We start from the raw sequence: 14,530 nt of genomic DNA on the forward strand, positions 1-14,530 counted from the left end.
GCTGCTACATTGGCTAAATGAACAAATAGAGATTTTACTTCAAAGATGTAAATATCCTAAATGTGTGTGTGTGTAGGGAGTTCTGTATGAGTTATTCTAAACTCTTAACTTTAATTCAAGGTAATGATACGTAATTACAGTGTGTATTTGAGAAATCTAGCTGGTAAATTGGTTTGTTTTTTATAAGATATATTCTATCATAGGGCTTCCCTGGTGACTCAGACTGTAAGGAATTTGTCTGCAGTGCAGGAGACCCAGGTTTGATCCCTGGGTTGGGAAGATTCCCTGGGAAAGGAGATAGCAACCCACTGCAGTATTCTTGCCTGGGAAGTCCCATGGATGGAGGAGCCTGGCGGGGTACAGCCCATGGGATCGCAAAGAGTCAGACATGTCTGAGCAACTAACACTGACATTATCATAGCATGATTTTATTTTTTTAAGGCCCACTATTTTTTAAAATTTTTAATTAATTTATTTGTTTATTTGGGCCACCAGCATGTGGCATGCAGTATCTTCGTTTCTCTACCAGGGCTAGAACCTGTACTTCCTGGAGTGGAAGTGAGAAGTTTTTATATAGATGTAATTTTTTATATTTATGTAATTTATTGTTTGGCTGTGTTGGGTCTTCAGTATTGCATGGGCTTTTCTCCTGTGGCAGCAAGCGAGGACTACCCTCCAGTTGCGGTGCTCTGCCTTCTTATCGTGGTGGCTTCTCTTGCTGATCGTGTGTTCTAGGGCACTTGGGCTTTAGTAGTTGGCGGCGTGAGGGCTCAATAGTTGTGGTTCGCGGGCTCTAGAGCACAGGCTCAATAGTTGGGGTACAGGGGCTTAGTTGCGCCACAGCATGTGGGATCTTCCTGGACCAGGGATCTAACCCCTGTGTCCTACATTGGCAGGTGGATTCTTCACTACTGAGCCGCCAGGGAAGTCCTGGAAATGTGGAGTCTTAACCATTGGACCACCAGGGAATTCTTCATAGCATGATTTTAGAATGAATGTACTGTTTGTAGACTCTTGAATTTTGTTATGTTTTGTTAATTTATTATCTTTTTTGGTTTCCATGCCAACACTGTCGGATTAATTTTCCTTCTTCGTTTAAAGATCTAAGGACCCACTATCTACAGTCGTGTTAGAGATCACCTTCCCTTCCTGTGTGTACTTACTCCAGGCAGCTACGAGGTGGGGTGTGATGGCTGAAGAGTGCCCTCATGGTCAGAAAGTGGTTTGTGGGGGAAGGTGTGCGTATAGACACCCTAAAGGACAGAAGAATAAGTGGGAACAGCAAAATCAGGCGTGTCTCAGGGTGGAGGTGTCAAGTGTCAGAGCCCAGTAGGACAGCACAGTGGATCCCTGGGCTTTTCCTTGGTGGGGGTTCAGGCGGGGGAGGGTTGTAAGTAAGGTGGGAACTGTCATCCAGGCCCAGGGGTGAGGAGCGGAGGTGCTCAAACTGGGGACTGGGCCACCTGTCAGGCAGCACCCCCGTGTCTCAGGGGGGCTGGGCGATGTGTTCAGAACCAGGCTCGTGAGGTCAGAACACGGGAACCCTGCGCAGTGCGGGAGATCTCCTGCCCTGGCTCCGGAACACTTAGCGCCACGCTGCCGCTGGGTCGCTCAGCCTGGAGGGGCTGCTGGAGGTGCCCGCCCGCCTTCCCTCAAGCTCTGCTCGCTTTCACTCCTAAGGACCTTATTGTGCTGTAAACACTGAGTCACCTTGTGTTCTTTTGGAACTGGGTGGGGCACAGTTCTTGTATAAATAGTGTCTGTAGTTGTCTTGCATGGCATTTTTCCATTTAACATGTTTGATTCACAAGTTTTTTCATGGTCTTTCTCCCTGTCAGTGGTTTTGCTTCATTTTTTCCCCTGCTTAACTGTTTTTTTAAAAAAAAAAAGTCTTGTAAGTTTTTTTAAAAGGAAACTATTCTATTTTGGTGAATTTTTCCTAGAGTAGATGATATTTTAAGTAACAAGCCTAGCTTAAGTGCAGGAATCAAAAATGAGCTTTTATTGATTCATCTGTTCACTGAGCCAGAATTTATTAAACCTTTGCTATGTTCCATGTACTGTGCTAGGTAATAAGTAAGACAAGGCCTTAAACTCAGAAATTTATAGCTAATAATAACATAAATCCAGGAATAATCCTAATTTTAGTGTGCACTAGCAGTTTTTTCTTTTTTAAAAAATAAAAATAATACTCATTTTTCTTAAATCAAAAAAGTGTATTAAAACATTATTCATGTGGAAAAAGAAAGGCAAACCTTTATTAGATCTTTCAGTTGGTGAAATGATATGTTCATTTTTTTAAAAGAGTCTGCCTTTTAGAGCATTTTGTGCATTTAAGTAATAGCTCATCTCTTTAAAGGAGAAGGCAATGGCAACCCACTCCAGTACTCTTGCCTAGAAAATCCCATGGACAGAGGAGCCTGGTAGGCTACAGTCCCTGGGGTCCCGAAGAGTTGGACACGACTGAGCGACTTCACTTTCATGCATGGGAGAAGGAAATGGCAACCCACTCCAGTGTTCTCCAGAGCCTAGAGAATCCCAGGGATGGGGGAGCCTGGTGGGCTGCTATCTATGGTGTTGCACAGAGTCGGACACGACTGAAGCAACTTAGCAGCAGCAGCAGCATCTCTTTAAATCAGTGTATTGTAAAAGATTTTATTGATAAGGATTAAACCCTTTCTTCTAGGGTTTGTAGATACAGCTAGCTGTGCATATAACTTCAATGTTATGTTGTCCTGTCTATGCCTATTTTGGGAAAGGCAGTCTTGTGATCACTCATAGTGGATGCCTCTGAGACCCGTAGTTCAATCTCTGTGTCTATTAAGTGGATTACAGCAGGATGTGCAGAGGAGAACATCAGAGTGATGGCACTGTCAGCAGCGGTGACTCTGTTTTTTAAAGGACGTCGTCGTCGTACCTGGTGACTATACTTGAGAATTAGTGATAACCGCACAAATGGCAGATGTGGAAATACTAATATGAAAGTGTTTATTATTCTTTCTTTTTTTATTATTTCCAAAAATGTCATTGAAGTTGAGCTTGAAGTTCTTTTCTTTGTTCAGTCATGTAGTGAACTTTATCTTTCTACTTTCAATGAATATGTTGTCTTGTATGTCTTTTATTATGGCTGTGTGCTCAGTGGCTCAGTCATGTCTGACTCTTGGCAACCCCGTGGACTAACTGTGGCTTGCCAGGTTCCTCTGTCCATGGATTTCCCAGGCAAGAATACTGAAGTGGGCTGCTCTTTCCTCCTCCAGGAGATCTTCCTGACCCAGGGATCAAACCTGTGTCTCTTGAGTCTCTTGCATTGGCAGGCAGATTCAGGGAAGCCCTTTATATTATGGCTAGACAAGTTTTAAAAACATGTTTTTCTGGTATGAGAATACATACTCATTGTAGAACATTTCAAGCTTTGCAGAAGAATAAAAGGAAAACAGTTACCTACTGTCCTCCTAACCAGTGGTAGCCATTATTAATGTTTTGGTGATTTTCTGAGTCTTTAGTATTGACATGATTGGAGGTACATGGATGTATGTGTGTGTTGTATTTGCCTTCACTAAGCATTATGGTGTGAACATTATGTCATTATTCTTCAGAAACATGGCTGGTTTTTGCAGTAGTGTCTTGTTTATGGGAGTGCCATGCTTTATTTAGGTTGTCTCATGTACAGATTCCAAAAATGAGATTGTTAGTTACTGAAGGTTAAGAAAAGGTAAAACTAGAATTTGAGATATTTAATTTTTTACCTTTTCACGTTACAGAAGATGGTTCGTGTGAGCCATTCATGTAATCTGTCCAGGATATATGAACTATTTTTGAACTCCTAAGAGTAGCATAGTAATTTTATAAGCAGAAGTCTAGCTTTAGAGGGCAGTGTTTGTTTTTGAATAGTGTGATGTTAAAATAAGCACAGTAGATTTATCCAGATCCCCTCTTATGTAAATAACCTTTAGAAGAAGAGAGTGCTCCCACGCAGTCACTCTTTGAAGGGCTTTTCTTCCTCTGTGCTGTGTTGGCAAGTGAGAGTTGGGTAAGCCAAGTCATTGCTTTTTGTAGCATGGTATAGGGATAGTTGTTTGGAAATGGCTGAGAGGGCTCACTGCATTGTCCTTGATCTTGTCTGAAAATAGCCAGCTGTGTGACTGGCGTCGTCAGTGTTACCTGGCAGTCCTTGGGCACTGAGTGTTGTGGGTCACCCTCAGGGACCTGTGTCACACGTGACGGTGTTGCCGCTGGGGCACACACTCGAGAAGCAGGCTTGGTCTGACCCACGTGGGTTCCTGTCTGAGGCCCACCCACTCCCAGCTCTGTGCTCTCTGACAGGTCAGCACTGCTTTCAGAACCTTAGTGCCCTTATCATTAGGTGGGCACTGACAGGAGCCTCGGCTTGTGTGTTGTGGTCTTGAGGCTGGAATAAGGAAGGCCCAGGGCTAAATGGCAACCCACTCCAGTGTTCCTGCCTGGAGAATCCCAGGGACGAGGGAGCCTGGTGGGCTGCCGTCTATGGGGTCGCACAGAGTCAGACACGACTGAAGCGACTTAGCAGCAGCAGCAGGGCTGGCAGGGTAGCTGGAGGTCCCTTAGGGTTAGGAATCCCGTGCTGATGCCTCCTTTTAACTGTCGGCTGTTAACCTCCAGCTTCCTGCTGCCTGAGGGCGTCTCTCACCTTGCCACTGCCTCCCCCACTTCAGCTGGAGCAGGCAAATGACAGAGCTTCTGTTAGTTTCTGTTTCACTGGGGTTGTTTGTTTTGTTGCTAAGAGTTTATCTACCATAATGCTTTGTTATGAGTTGCACTTGAAAATACTCCTTGTATTTTCTTTCTCTTTTGTCTCTGAACATCCTAAAGTAATATCCAAGGAGCCAGTGTTGTTACCCCTCATCCTCGCTGCCTCTTCCTTAAATTCTGTCCTGCTGCTGTTCAGTCCCTCAGTCGTGTCCAACTCTTTGTGACCCCATGAACGCTGCAGAATGCCAGGCTTCCCTGCCCTTCACCATCTCCTGGAGCTTGCTCAGACTCAGTCCACGGAGCCGCCTGTCCTCTGTCCCCGTGTCGTCCTCTGTCCCCGTGTCGTCCTCTGTCCCCGTCTCCTGCCTGAGGCTGTGGTTGCTCTTGCTCTGCTGTAGCAGCCGCCCTGACACAGCAGATGGCTGTGGCTCGTTCCATTAGGAGACTGTCACGCAAAACCTTTAAATTCATGTGCTCATTTCCTTCCTCTTGTGAGTAAGTGTTGGTTGGGGACTAAAGTGGGGGTTTGAAACTGCATATCAATAACCTCAGATACGCAGATGACACCACCCTAATGGCAGAAAGTGAAGAGGAACTTGGTGAAGATGAAAGAGGAGAGTGATAAAACTGGCTTAAAACTCAACATTCAAAAAACTAAGATCATGACATCTGGTCCTGTCAGTTAGTGGCGAATGGGGGGGGGGGGATGAAGACAGTGACAGACTTTATTTTCTTGTGTTCCAAAATCACTATGGACAGTGACTGCAGCCATGAAATTAAAAGGCGCTTGCTGCTTGGAAGAGAAACTCTGACAAACCTAGACAGTGTATTGAAAAGCAAAGAGATGTCTTTGAGACCTTTGCTGACAAAGGTCCATCTAGTCAAAGCTATGGTTTTTCCAGTAGTCATGTGTGGAGGTGAGAGTTTGACCATGAAGAAGGCTGAGTGCTGAAGAATTGATGCTTTTGAACTGTGGTGTTGGAGAACACTCTTGAGAGTCCCTTGGACAGCAAGGAGATCCAACCAGTCCATCCTAAAGGAAATCAGTCCTGAATATTCATTCATTGGAAGGCCTGACGCTGAAGCTGAAACTCCAATACTTTGGCCACCTGATGCGAAGAACTGACTCATTGTAAAAGACCCTGATGCTGGGAAAGATTGAAGGCAGGAGGAGAAGAAGATGACAGAGGATGGGATGGTTGGATGGCATCACTGACTCAATGAATGAGTTTGAGCAAGCTCCAGGAGATGGTGAAAGACAGGCAAGCCTGGCGTGTTGCAGTCCATGGGGTCGCAGAGTCGGACATGACTGAGCTGAACAACAACAACAAAATTTTGGGTCAACTATGATAGTTTAATTTAACCGATATTAGATGTAGAGTTGTTTCCTTCTGTTTCCATCCAGTGGGTTATGTTCTGGGTTTCTTAGAGTACGGTGGATCTGCAGAAGATAAACCCAGTGATGTGGAAAGACAACATCCTCCAGCTTGCTTTGTGCCGTAAATTCTACCCTGGAGTGCGTGTGAAATGCTGGGTTTTGAGTCTGCCACTCATGTTCTGAGGTACCAGCATCAGATGAAAGTTCCTCATCTGGGCGATGCTCTTGTTTTCTCACAGAACTGCTTCATATCAATCATTCAGTTAAGTGTGCTTAGTCTTGTAATTGTGGATCAAGAGTTTGAAGACAGGGACTTTTTATGTCTGCTGTAGCATCTAACAGTTTGCAAGGAGTCTGCACAGAAAACCTAGTGAGTGGTTGAAACAGTGAACTACTAATTGCTTGTTTTACGAGGACTCTACACTCAATTATAAATTGTCGTGTAATGCCTATGATGCCAATATATGTATTTGAGGTGAGCTGCCTACTGAGATCATCAATTTATTTCATTTGTGCTATAAATACTTGCATGCATAGCAGGTGAACACATAAGATCTATTAATGCTAAATTAATGTTTTTTCATATACATAGATTTTGAAATCTATTCGGAGCTGTTAGAAAGTGTTGATTTTACTTAGTAGCTTGAATCTGATTGTGGTTTTACACTGGGGAAGTGAAAGCATGAACACTGCTGTGTGTGTGAGGGACAGTCTTAGCAGGACTTACCTGAGGGCTGTTTCATCATGGATGGGCAAGAGGGGAAGGGAGCAGCCCCCTTAGCTTGCTCCCCGGACTGGGGCCACCAGAAGAAAGCTCTGCAAACTGGTGGCTTAAAACAGCACAGATTTATCATTTACAGTTCTGGGGGCCAAAAGTCTGGAAGCAGTTCCCAAGGGCTGAAACCAGGGGATTGACAGGCCCTTCCCAGCTTCTGGAGCTGCGCTCCTGGGTGCGTGGCTCCTCACCCTCACTGCCGGCAGCTGCTCCAGTCATCACATACTTTCTGTTTTCTGTCTGTGTCTGTTCTGCCTCTGCTCCCACCTGAGAGGACGTGTGTGATTGCATCACAGCCCACACAGGACGCAGGACAGCTCCTCAACTCAAGAGCTTATCAACTCAACTTATCACATCTGCTAAGTCCTTTTTTTTTTGTCTCGTAAGGAAACACGAGTCCTAAGGAGTGAAACGTGGCCATCTCCTGAAGAGCCACGAGCGCCCCTCCATCTTGGATACTCAGGAGGAGGGTAGCTGAGCACAGTGGCGGTGGCTCAGCTTTGTCTCATCTGCTCTGGAAGGCCTTTCCCTCCACTGGACCTCTGGGCTCAGATTCATGTTGTGTCTTGGGTTCAGTACTGTGACTATTCCCCTTCACTGCCGTTCTCCTGGTGCCTGAGAATTACATGTGGCCTTGTGGGTGCAGGTGGGGGAGAGGAGCTGGGCTACAGTGTTTGCGTCGGGAGCTGAGGAGTGGAGCAGGGCCTCTCGCTGCTGGCATTTGGGCCAGATCTGAACGACGCCAGGAAAACACCGAAACATTTAAAGCGATGGCATGTCCCAATTTGAAAACTGGACGTGTAGCAAGATAAATCTGGCAGTGATGGCCAAGGAGACTGAGGGGACAGAGTGGGGACCAGCTCCGAGCCTGAGGAAGGAAGCAGCGCCTGGCCCTGACGGCTCACTGGAGGGAGGGATACAGGGCTGGGCTCGTGGAGGGAAGGCGGCTCCAGCTGAGCCCCTAGGGGAGGACGCGTGATGGCCTTCGCCAGTAACCATTCAGTAGGAACAGGAGTTTGGAGGCCTAGGGATAAGGCTGGGAGATGGTTAATCTTGTCTTATAAACGTTGAGTTTAAGAACCCTAAAGGAGTTCTTAGAGGAGTTGTCCAACAGCAGCCAGTGGCTGGTAAGGGAGACCTGGGAGCATAGCCGGATACCTCAGTTCACAGGCGATGGGTGCTTGAGATCATGCTTGAAGTGGAGAAATGGAGGAAGTGAGTGTAGACAGTGTAGAAAGACCAGAGCACCCAGGACAGGCCTTTGCTCCCCGGAGGAAATCAGGAGGTGGAAAATGAGGAAAGGGAATTCCCTGGCCATCCAGCCGTTGTGAGTCCATGCTTTCACTGCCATGGCCCGGGCTCAGGCCCTGGTCAGGGAACTAAGATAGCACAAGCCACACAGCATGGCCAAAAAAAAGGGGACATGGTCCATCCATTAGTGCTCACTGTGTGCAGCTTCTCTTCCAAGCTCTGCGTAGAGGAAGTCAGTAAGGCCCGCAGCGTGCCTGTTACCCTGTCCTAAGGGCGAGGGGACAGACCACACTGGCACGCACTTTGGGTCTGCGACAGACTTTGAACTGGGAAGTCTGTGAGTTCTCAGCCCTCTCTTGATGGTGGTGAGGAAGAAACTGGGGATTAGACATCATTTCATCTAGTCATTTACTAATGTGGGCAAGAATCCCTTAGAAGAAATGGAGTAGCCTTCATAGTCAACAAGAGAGTCAAAAATGCAGTACTTGGGTGCAGTCTCAAAAACAGCAGAATGATCATGGTTCATTTCCAAGACAAGCCACTCAGCATCACAGTGATCCAAGTCTGCGCCCCAACCACCGATGCCAAAGAAGCTGAAATTGATCAGTTCTAAGACCTTCTAGAACTAACAACAAAAAAAGATGTCCTTTTCATCGTAGGGGATTGGAATGCAAAGTAGGAAGTCAAGAGATACCTGGAATAACAGGTTAAGTTTTGCCTTGGAGTACAAAATGAACCAGGGCAAAGGTAACAAAGTTTTGTCAAGAGAACACACTGGTCATAGCAAACACCGTTTTGCAGCAACACAAGATACGACTCTACATGTGGACATCACCAGATGGTCAATACCGAAATCAGCCTGTATTCTTTGCAGCCGAAGATGGAGAAGCTCTATACAGTCAGCAAGACTTGGCACTGACTGTGGCTCAGATCACGAACTCCTTATTGCCAAATTCAGGCTACGATTGAAGACAGTAGGGAAAACCACTAGACCTAAATCAAATCCCTTGGAGTGGGTGGTGACAGTGGAGGTGACAAATAGATTCAAGGGATTAGATCTGGTAGACAAGAGTGCCTGAAGAACCATGGACAGAGGTTCATAACATTGTATAGGAGTCAGTGACCAAAACCATCCTTTTACTGAGTCCAAGCTCACTCTGCTCAGTGCACGACAGGCCAGTGAATCTAAGAGACAAGGGGTTGAGGCAAGAAAGAGACTTGATTCAAGGAGCCTGCTGATGAAGAAGATGACAGGCTAGTGCCTCAAAATAACCATCTCATCGGGTCTGGATGCCAGGTTCTGTTACAGATCAGAGATGGGGGAAGGTCAGTCAGTTAGTTCAGTTGCTCAGTCGTGTCTGACTCTTTGCGACCCCATGAATCACAGCACACCAGGCCTCCCTGTCCATCACCAACTCCTGGAGTTCACTCAAGCTCGTGTCCATCGAGTCGGTGATGCCTTTCAGCCGTCTCATCCTCTGTCATCCTCTTCTCCTCCTGTCCCCAATCCCTCCCAGCATCAGAGTCTTTTCCAGTGAGTCAACTCTTTGCATCAGGTGGCCAAAGTATTGGAGTTTCAGCTTCAGCATCAGTCCTTCCAATGAACACCCAGGACTGATCTCCCTTAGGATGGACTGGTTGGATCTCCTTGCAGTCCAAGGGACTCTCAAGAGTCTTCTCCAACACCACAGTTGAAAAGCATCAATTCTTCGCCCTCAGCTTTCTTCACAGTCCAACTCTCACAACCATACATGACCACTGGAAAAACCATAGCCTTGACTAGATGGACCTTTTGGCAAAGTAATGTCTCTGCTTTTTAATATGCTGTCTAGGTTGGTCATAACTTTCCTTCCAAGGCATTTTTTGTCTCTATAATTGTGACAGGACCTTCTTCCATTTCCACGTTTTTGTGTGGGATCATTTTCTTTCTACCTGAAAAGGTCACATTAATACTTACTTTAATGCAAGTTGGACAGCAACAGGTTTTCTCTACTTGGTTTACAGAAAAGTCAAGCAGATACAGTTCCCATATCCCCCCTGCAGGCAGTTTCTTGAGTTGGCATCTTGTATTAGTGTGCTACATTTGTTGCAGTTATTGAAACAGTGTGATACATGATTAAGTAAAGTCCCTGGGTTTACATGAGGAGGCTCTAGCTAGTCTTCCTTCCTCCCCATCCCTGACCTTCTTGGTGGCCACTTACCTTTTTACCGTTTCCAGTACCTCAGGGAGTTGGAATCATACAGTGTAGTGTTTTCAGGTTGGCTTCTGTCTCTCTTCGCAACATATGTTTTAAGATTTATTCTTATTTTTTCCTGGCATGATAGTTCATTTCTTTTATTCTTACTGCAGAAGGTTTCAAGTAACATAAAATTATTCAGGGTCATTTAGTACCTTCATAGTGTTGTGCAGCCATCACCTCTATCTGGTCCCCCAAGTTTTCATCACCCAAAAGAAAGCCTGTACTAGCAATCATGATGCATTTCACCCTCCCCGTGGTTGTGCCATCACATATGTTTCTGTCTTTCTAATTTTACCTTTTCTTAATGTTTCATATAGATGGAATCATACAATATGTGAACTTTTGTGTCTTTCACTTAGCGTAACATTTTTAAGATCTTGCTGCTGCTGCTGCTCAGTTGCTTCAGTCGTCTCCGACTCTGTGCGACCCCATAGACGGCAGCGCACGAGGCTCCCCCGTCCCTGGGATTCTCCAGGCAAGAACACTGGGGTGGGTTGCCATTGCCTTCTCCAATGCATGAAAGTGAAAAGTGAAAGGGAAGTCGCTGAGTCTTGTCCGACTCTTGGCGATCCCGTGGACTGCGGCCCACCAGGCTCCTCCGTCCATGGGATTTTCCAGGCAAGAGTACTGGAGTGGGGTGCCATTGCCTTCTCCGTTTTAAGATCTTACCCTATAGCATACCTCTTATTTTATGGCTGAATAACGTTCCGTTTTACAGGTATGCTCCGCTTTGTTTATCTTTTCATCCTTTGAAGAACTTTTTGGGTTGTTTCTGTCTTTTGGCTATTAAGAGTTGTGTTCTGAACATTGATGTTCACATTTTTGTTTGAATACTTGTGTTCAGTTTTGGAGGGTATATACCTAGAAGTGAAATTGATGGGTTTAACTTTTGGAGGAGCTGCTAAACTGCTTTCCATAATGGTGGGAATACTTTATAGACTCACCAGCAATGCAAAAAGGTTCTAATTCCTGCACCTGCCTGCAAACACATATTATTTTCTGTTTTTTGATTGCAAGTCATCATAGAGTGTGTGAACTGGGATGTCACTGTGGATAATTCTGCATTCTCCAGTGACTAATGTCACCTTCCCACATGCACTTCCTCCCAGCTTCACAGGGTGAGATTGTCTCGTAGCGTGAAACGACCATGGTGGGACAGTGTACCCTGGCAGTCGGCAGTCCTGGGAACTGGCTGTGAACCCGTGCTGGCTCTGCCACTGCCCCAAGCCATCTTCGTTCCCCTCCTCCGGAGATCTGCACCCCAACCGCTAAAGGCAGAGGGAACAGACGCCTTAGCCCAGCAGGTTTGAGTTGGCCTGAGGGCGGGTTGGTAGGGAGGAGTGCTCTCTGATCTGGACCCAACTGTGCTCCGGGTTCCCTACAGTGGAGGCTGTACCGGAGCCCGTAACAGAAGAGGACCTGCCCTGTTGACCGGGTCCCTTCCAGCCTCTCTCAGAGTCCAGGCTGTGCTTTCTCAGTGCAGGACACCTGCCAAAAGCTCTAGTTTGCTTTTTATAGACTAGCTTCTTGCCCTCGGTAGTTCAGGAATTTGGCAGATGCCTGAAGGGAAGCTTAGTTGGCCTCTCCTCCCAACCCCAACACCCTCCCCACCCAGGGTCTGGGCGCTCAGAGTGTCGCTCAGCTGACCTGAACTCCAGTTCCTGTCTCCCTGGTCTGGTGAGGTTTCTGTCAGCTCATCTGGCTTCTCAGCTGCATTCCTCCGGGTTTCTCAACCTCTGGTACCACAGCGCTGGGGGAGAGGCACCGCAGAGTGCCTCCTCACTGCCCTGCGCGCCTTCTGCCCTGTGTCCTCGTCCTTCGCGCCTTGAGTGCCCTGTGACCTCAGGTAGGCGTGCACTTGGGTCTCTTCTGGGTTTCTCATGTTCTCAGCAGATGGGCTGCTGCAAGGTGCTCTGATCATCATATCTGGAAGCCAGTGTTATTTTTAGGGAAAAAATAGATTTGAACTCTAGTATATTTCCATGTGAAAGTTGGAAGAACCGATAGTTTCTGTTGGGAGATAGGTTTAGAAGACAGAGGGCGGAGGTTGAGTTTTAGGCGTGTAATTTGTTTCAAAATATTTCTCTGGGTAAATATTTTAAATTTAGGTGGGTTTCATGGTTTGGGGGGTTTGTTGTAATTGTTGTTTTCAGGAAAATACTGCCCAAGGTGTGAGGTAAATTTTAAGCAGTGAGGCTTGACGTAAACAGCTGTAGAAAAACTCCAGTCAGGGCTTCACTTATTTTACCTGTGAAACGCCACCCAGCAGGTCTGGTAAACTCTTGGAAATACCTGTTTAGCTTGACCACTTAGTCGACTCATATCTTTATGAGTGGTGAGCACTGTTTCTTGCATTTTATGCTTTGTAGCTTCAGGACGAAGACAGCCTGAAAACACTGGGAGTGTTACAAATAGCAGAGAAAAGAGTTTTGAAAAATGGATTTTAGAACTTTTCACTAGAGTCCCTCCTGTGTAAGGAGGGGCCGGGAACCTGGCCCCTGGAACAGTTTGGCCCGGCACTGTCTCAGGGACCTCAGGACCCGGCCTGGTGCCAGAGTTGCATTGGAGGCCAGCCTCGGCGTGCCCGCCTGTGCTCCGTGGCTTCTGGCTAGCACCCGCTTTCTGGTACTCGGATTCTTCGCCTGCCGAGTAGGGAGGAAGCACAGTGGTTCACCTGTCAGGTTCCTGCACAGCCTTAGAGACAAAACAGGAAACGAGCCAGGAGTCGGGCCTTCAGGGAGGGGCAGCGGTGAGCAGGGCAGTGCAGACAAGGGGAGAGGCTGCTTTCAGGTGGGCAGCGGGCATTAGTGTGCTGAGGAGGAAGCTAGAGGGGGTGAGGGAAGGAGCAGCTGGCTGTCAGGAAGGACAAGCGTTTGTTGTTGTATACACTGTGGATCGTATGACAACGCAGTTTATTCTCATAGTTTTATGGCCTCAGGAAGTACTTTGGTTCTGGTGTATAAACAGCTTTTAACTTCAGGAATCATCTGGGGGCCCCAGTGGTGTGACTGCTCTTCCTTCACCAGTGAGTGGACCAGGGTCCTTTAAGGCTGAAACATCACCAGTGTGTCCTCACTTGCTGGCTAATCCACTGACAGCTCTGAGTCAAGCTACTGGTTTGCCTTGGGACTCTGCAGTCACTTATTTGGTGGTGGTGTTATTTGGGGAAATATTGATCCACATGAGGACACAATACTACATGATCCATGGTCAGTTGGAACTGAGGATTCGGAGGACTGACTGTAAATTATATGCAGATTTTTGGCTGGGCAGAGGGTCAGCTCCTCTAACCCCTAAACTGTTCAGGAGTCAGCTATATATGGTTCAGATTTTTGTTACATTCACAAGATTGTGTCAGTTCAGTTCAGTCACTCAGTCCTGTCCAGCTCTTTGCGACCCCATGAATTGCAGCACACCAGGCCTCCCTGTCCATCACCAACTCCCAGACTTCACTCAAACTCACGTCCATCAAATCGGTGATGCCATCCAGCCATCTCATCCTCTGTCATCCCCTTTTCCTCTTGCCCCCAATCCCTCCCAGCATCAGAGTCTTTTCCAATGAGTCAACTCTTTGCATGAGGTGGCCAAAGTACTGGAGTTTCAACTTAAGCGTCATTCCTTCCAAAGAACACCCAGGACTGATCTCCTTTAGAATGGACTGGTTGGATCTCCTTGCAGTCCAAGGGACCCTCAAGAGTCTTCTCCAACAGCGCAGTTCAAAGCATCAGTTCTTTGGCACTCAGCTTTCTTCACAGTCCACCTCTCACATCCATACATGACCACTGGAAAAACCATAGCCTTGACTAGACGGACCTTTATTGGCAAAGTAATGTCTCTGCTTTTTAATATGCTGTCTAGGTTGGTCATCGGAGAAGGCGATGGCACCCGACTCCAGTACTCTTGGCTAGAAAATCCCATGGACGGAGGAGCCTGGTAGGCTACAGTCCATGGGGTCACTAAGGGTCGGACGCGACTGAAGTGACTTCACTTTCACTTTTCACTTTCATGCATTGGAGAAGGAAATGGCAGCCCACTCCAGTGTTCTTGCCTGGAGAATCCCAGGGACAGGGGAGCCTGGTTGGCTGCCGTCTATGGGGTTGCACAGAGTCGGACACGACTGAAGTGACTTAGCAGCAGCAGCAGCAGCAGGTTGGTCAT

General features: G+C 47.0%; 1 protein-coding gene across 18 annotated transcripts in view; it reads left to right on the top strand.

Annotated features, from left to right (window-relative positions):
- The window catches only part of ESYT2 (extended synaptotagmin 2), a 78,892-nt gene that overhangs the window by 5,469 nt on the left and 58,893 nt on the right, over positions 1-14,530 (top strand). For 2 of the 18 annotated variants that reach the window (XM_086394658.1, XM_086394661.1), the window contains exon 1: positions 2,802-2,920. The exons of 10 other annotated variants lie outside the window; for them this stretch is intronic. The gene's annotated coding sequence lies outside the window, so the exon portion shown is untranslated. Of the gene's footprint in view, positions 1-2,801; positions 2,921-11,985; positions 12,219-14,530 lie in introns of those variants that run through there. 6 more of the 18 variants (XM_086394655.1, XM_086394659.1, XM_086394668.1 and 3 more) reach the window with 5 other exon arrangements.

This window comes from Bos grunniens, chromosome 4 (assembly GCF_055505025.1).
Source record: "Bos grunniens cultivar Pamir isolate PY7600 chromosome 4, Bosgru_T2T1.0, whole genome shotgun sequence".
Classification (NCBI taxonomy): Eukaryota; Metazoa; Chordata; class Mammalia; order Artiodactyla; family Bovidae; genus Bos; species Bos grunniens.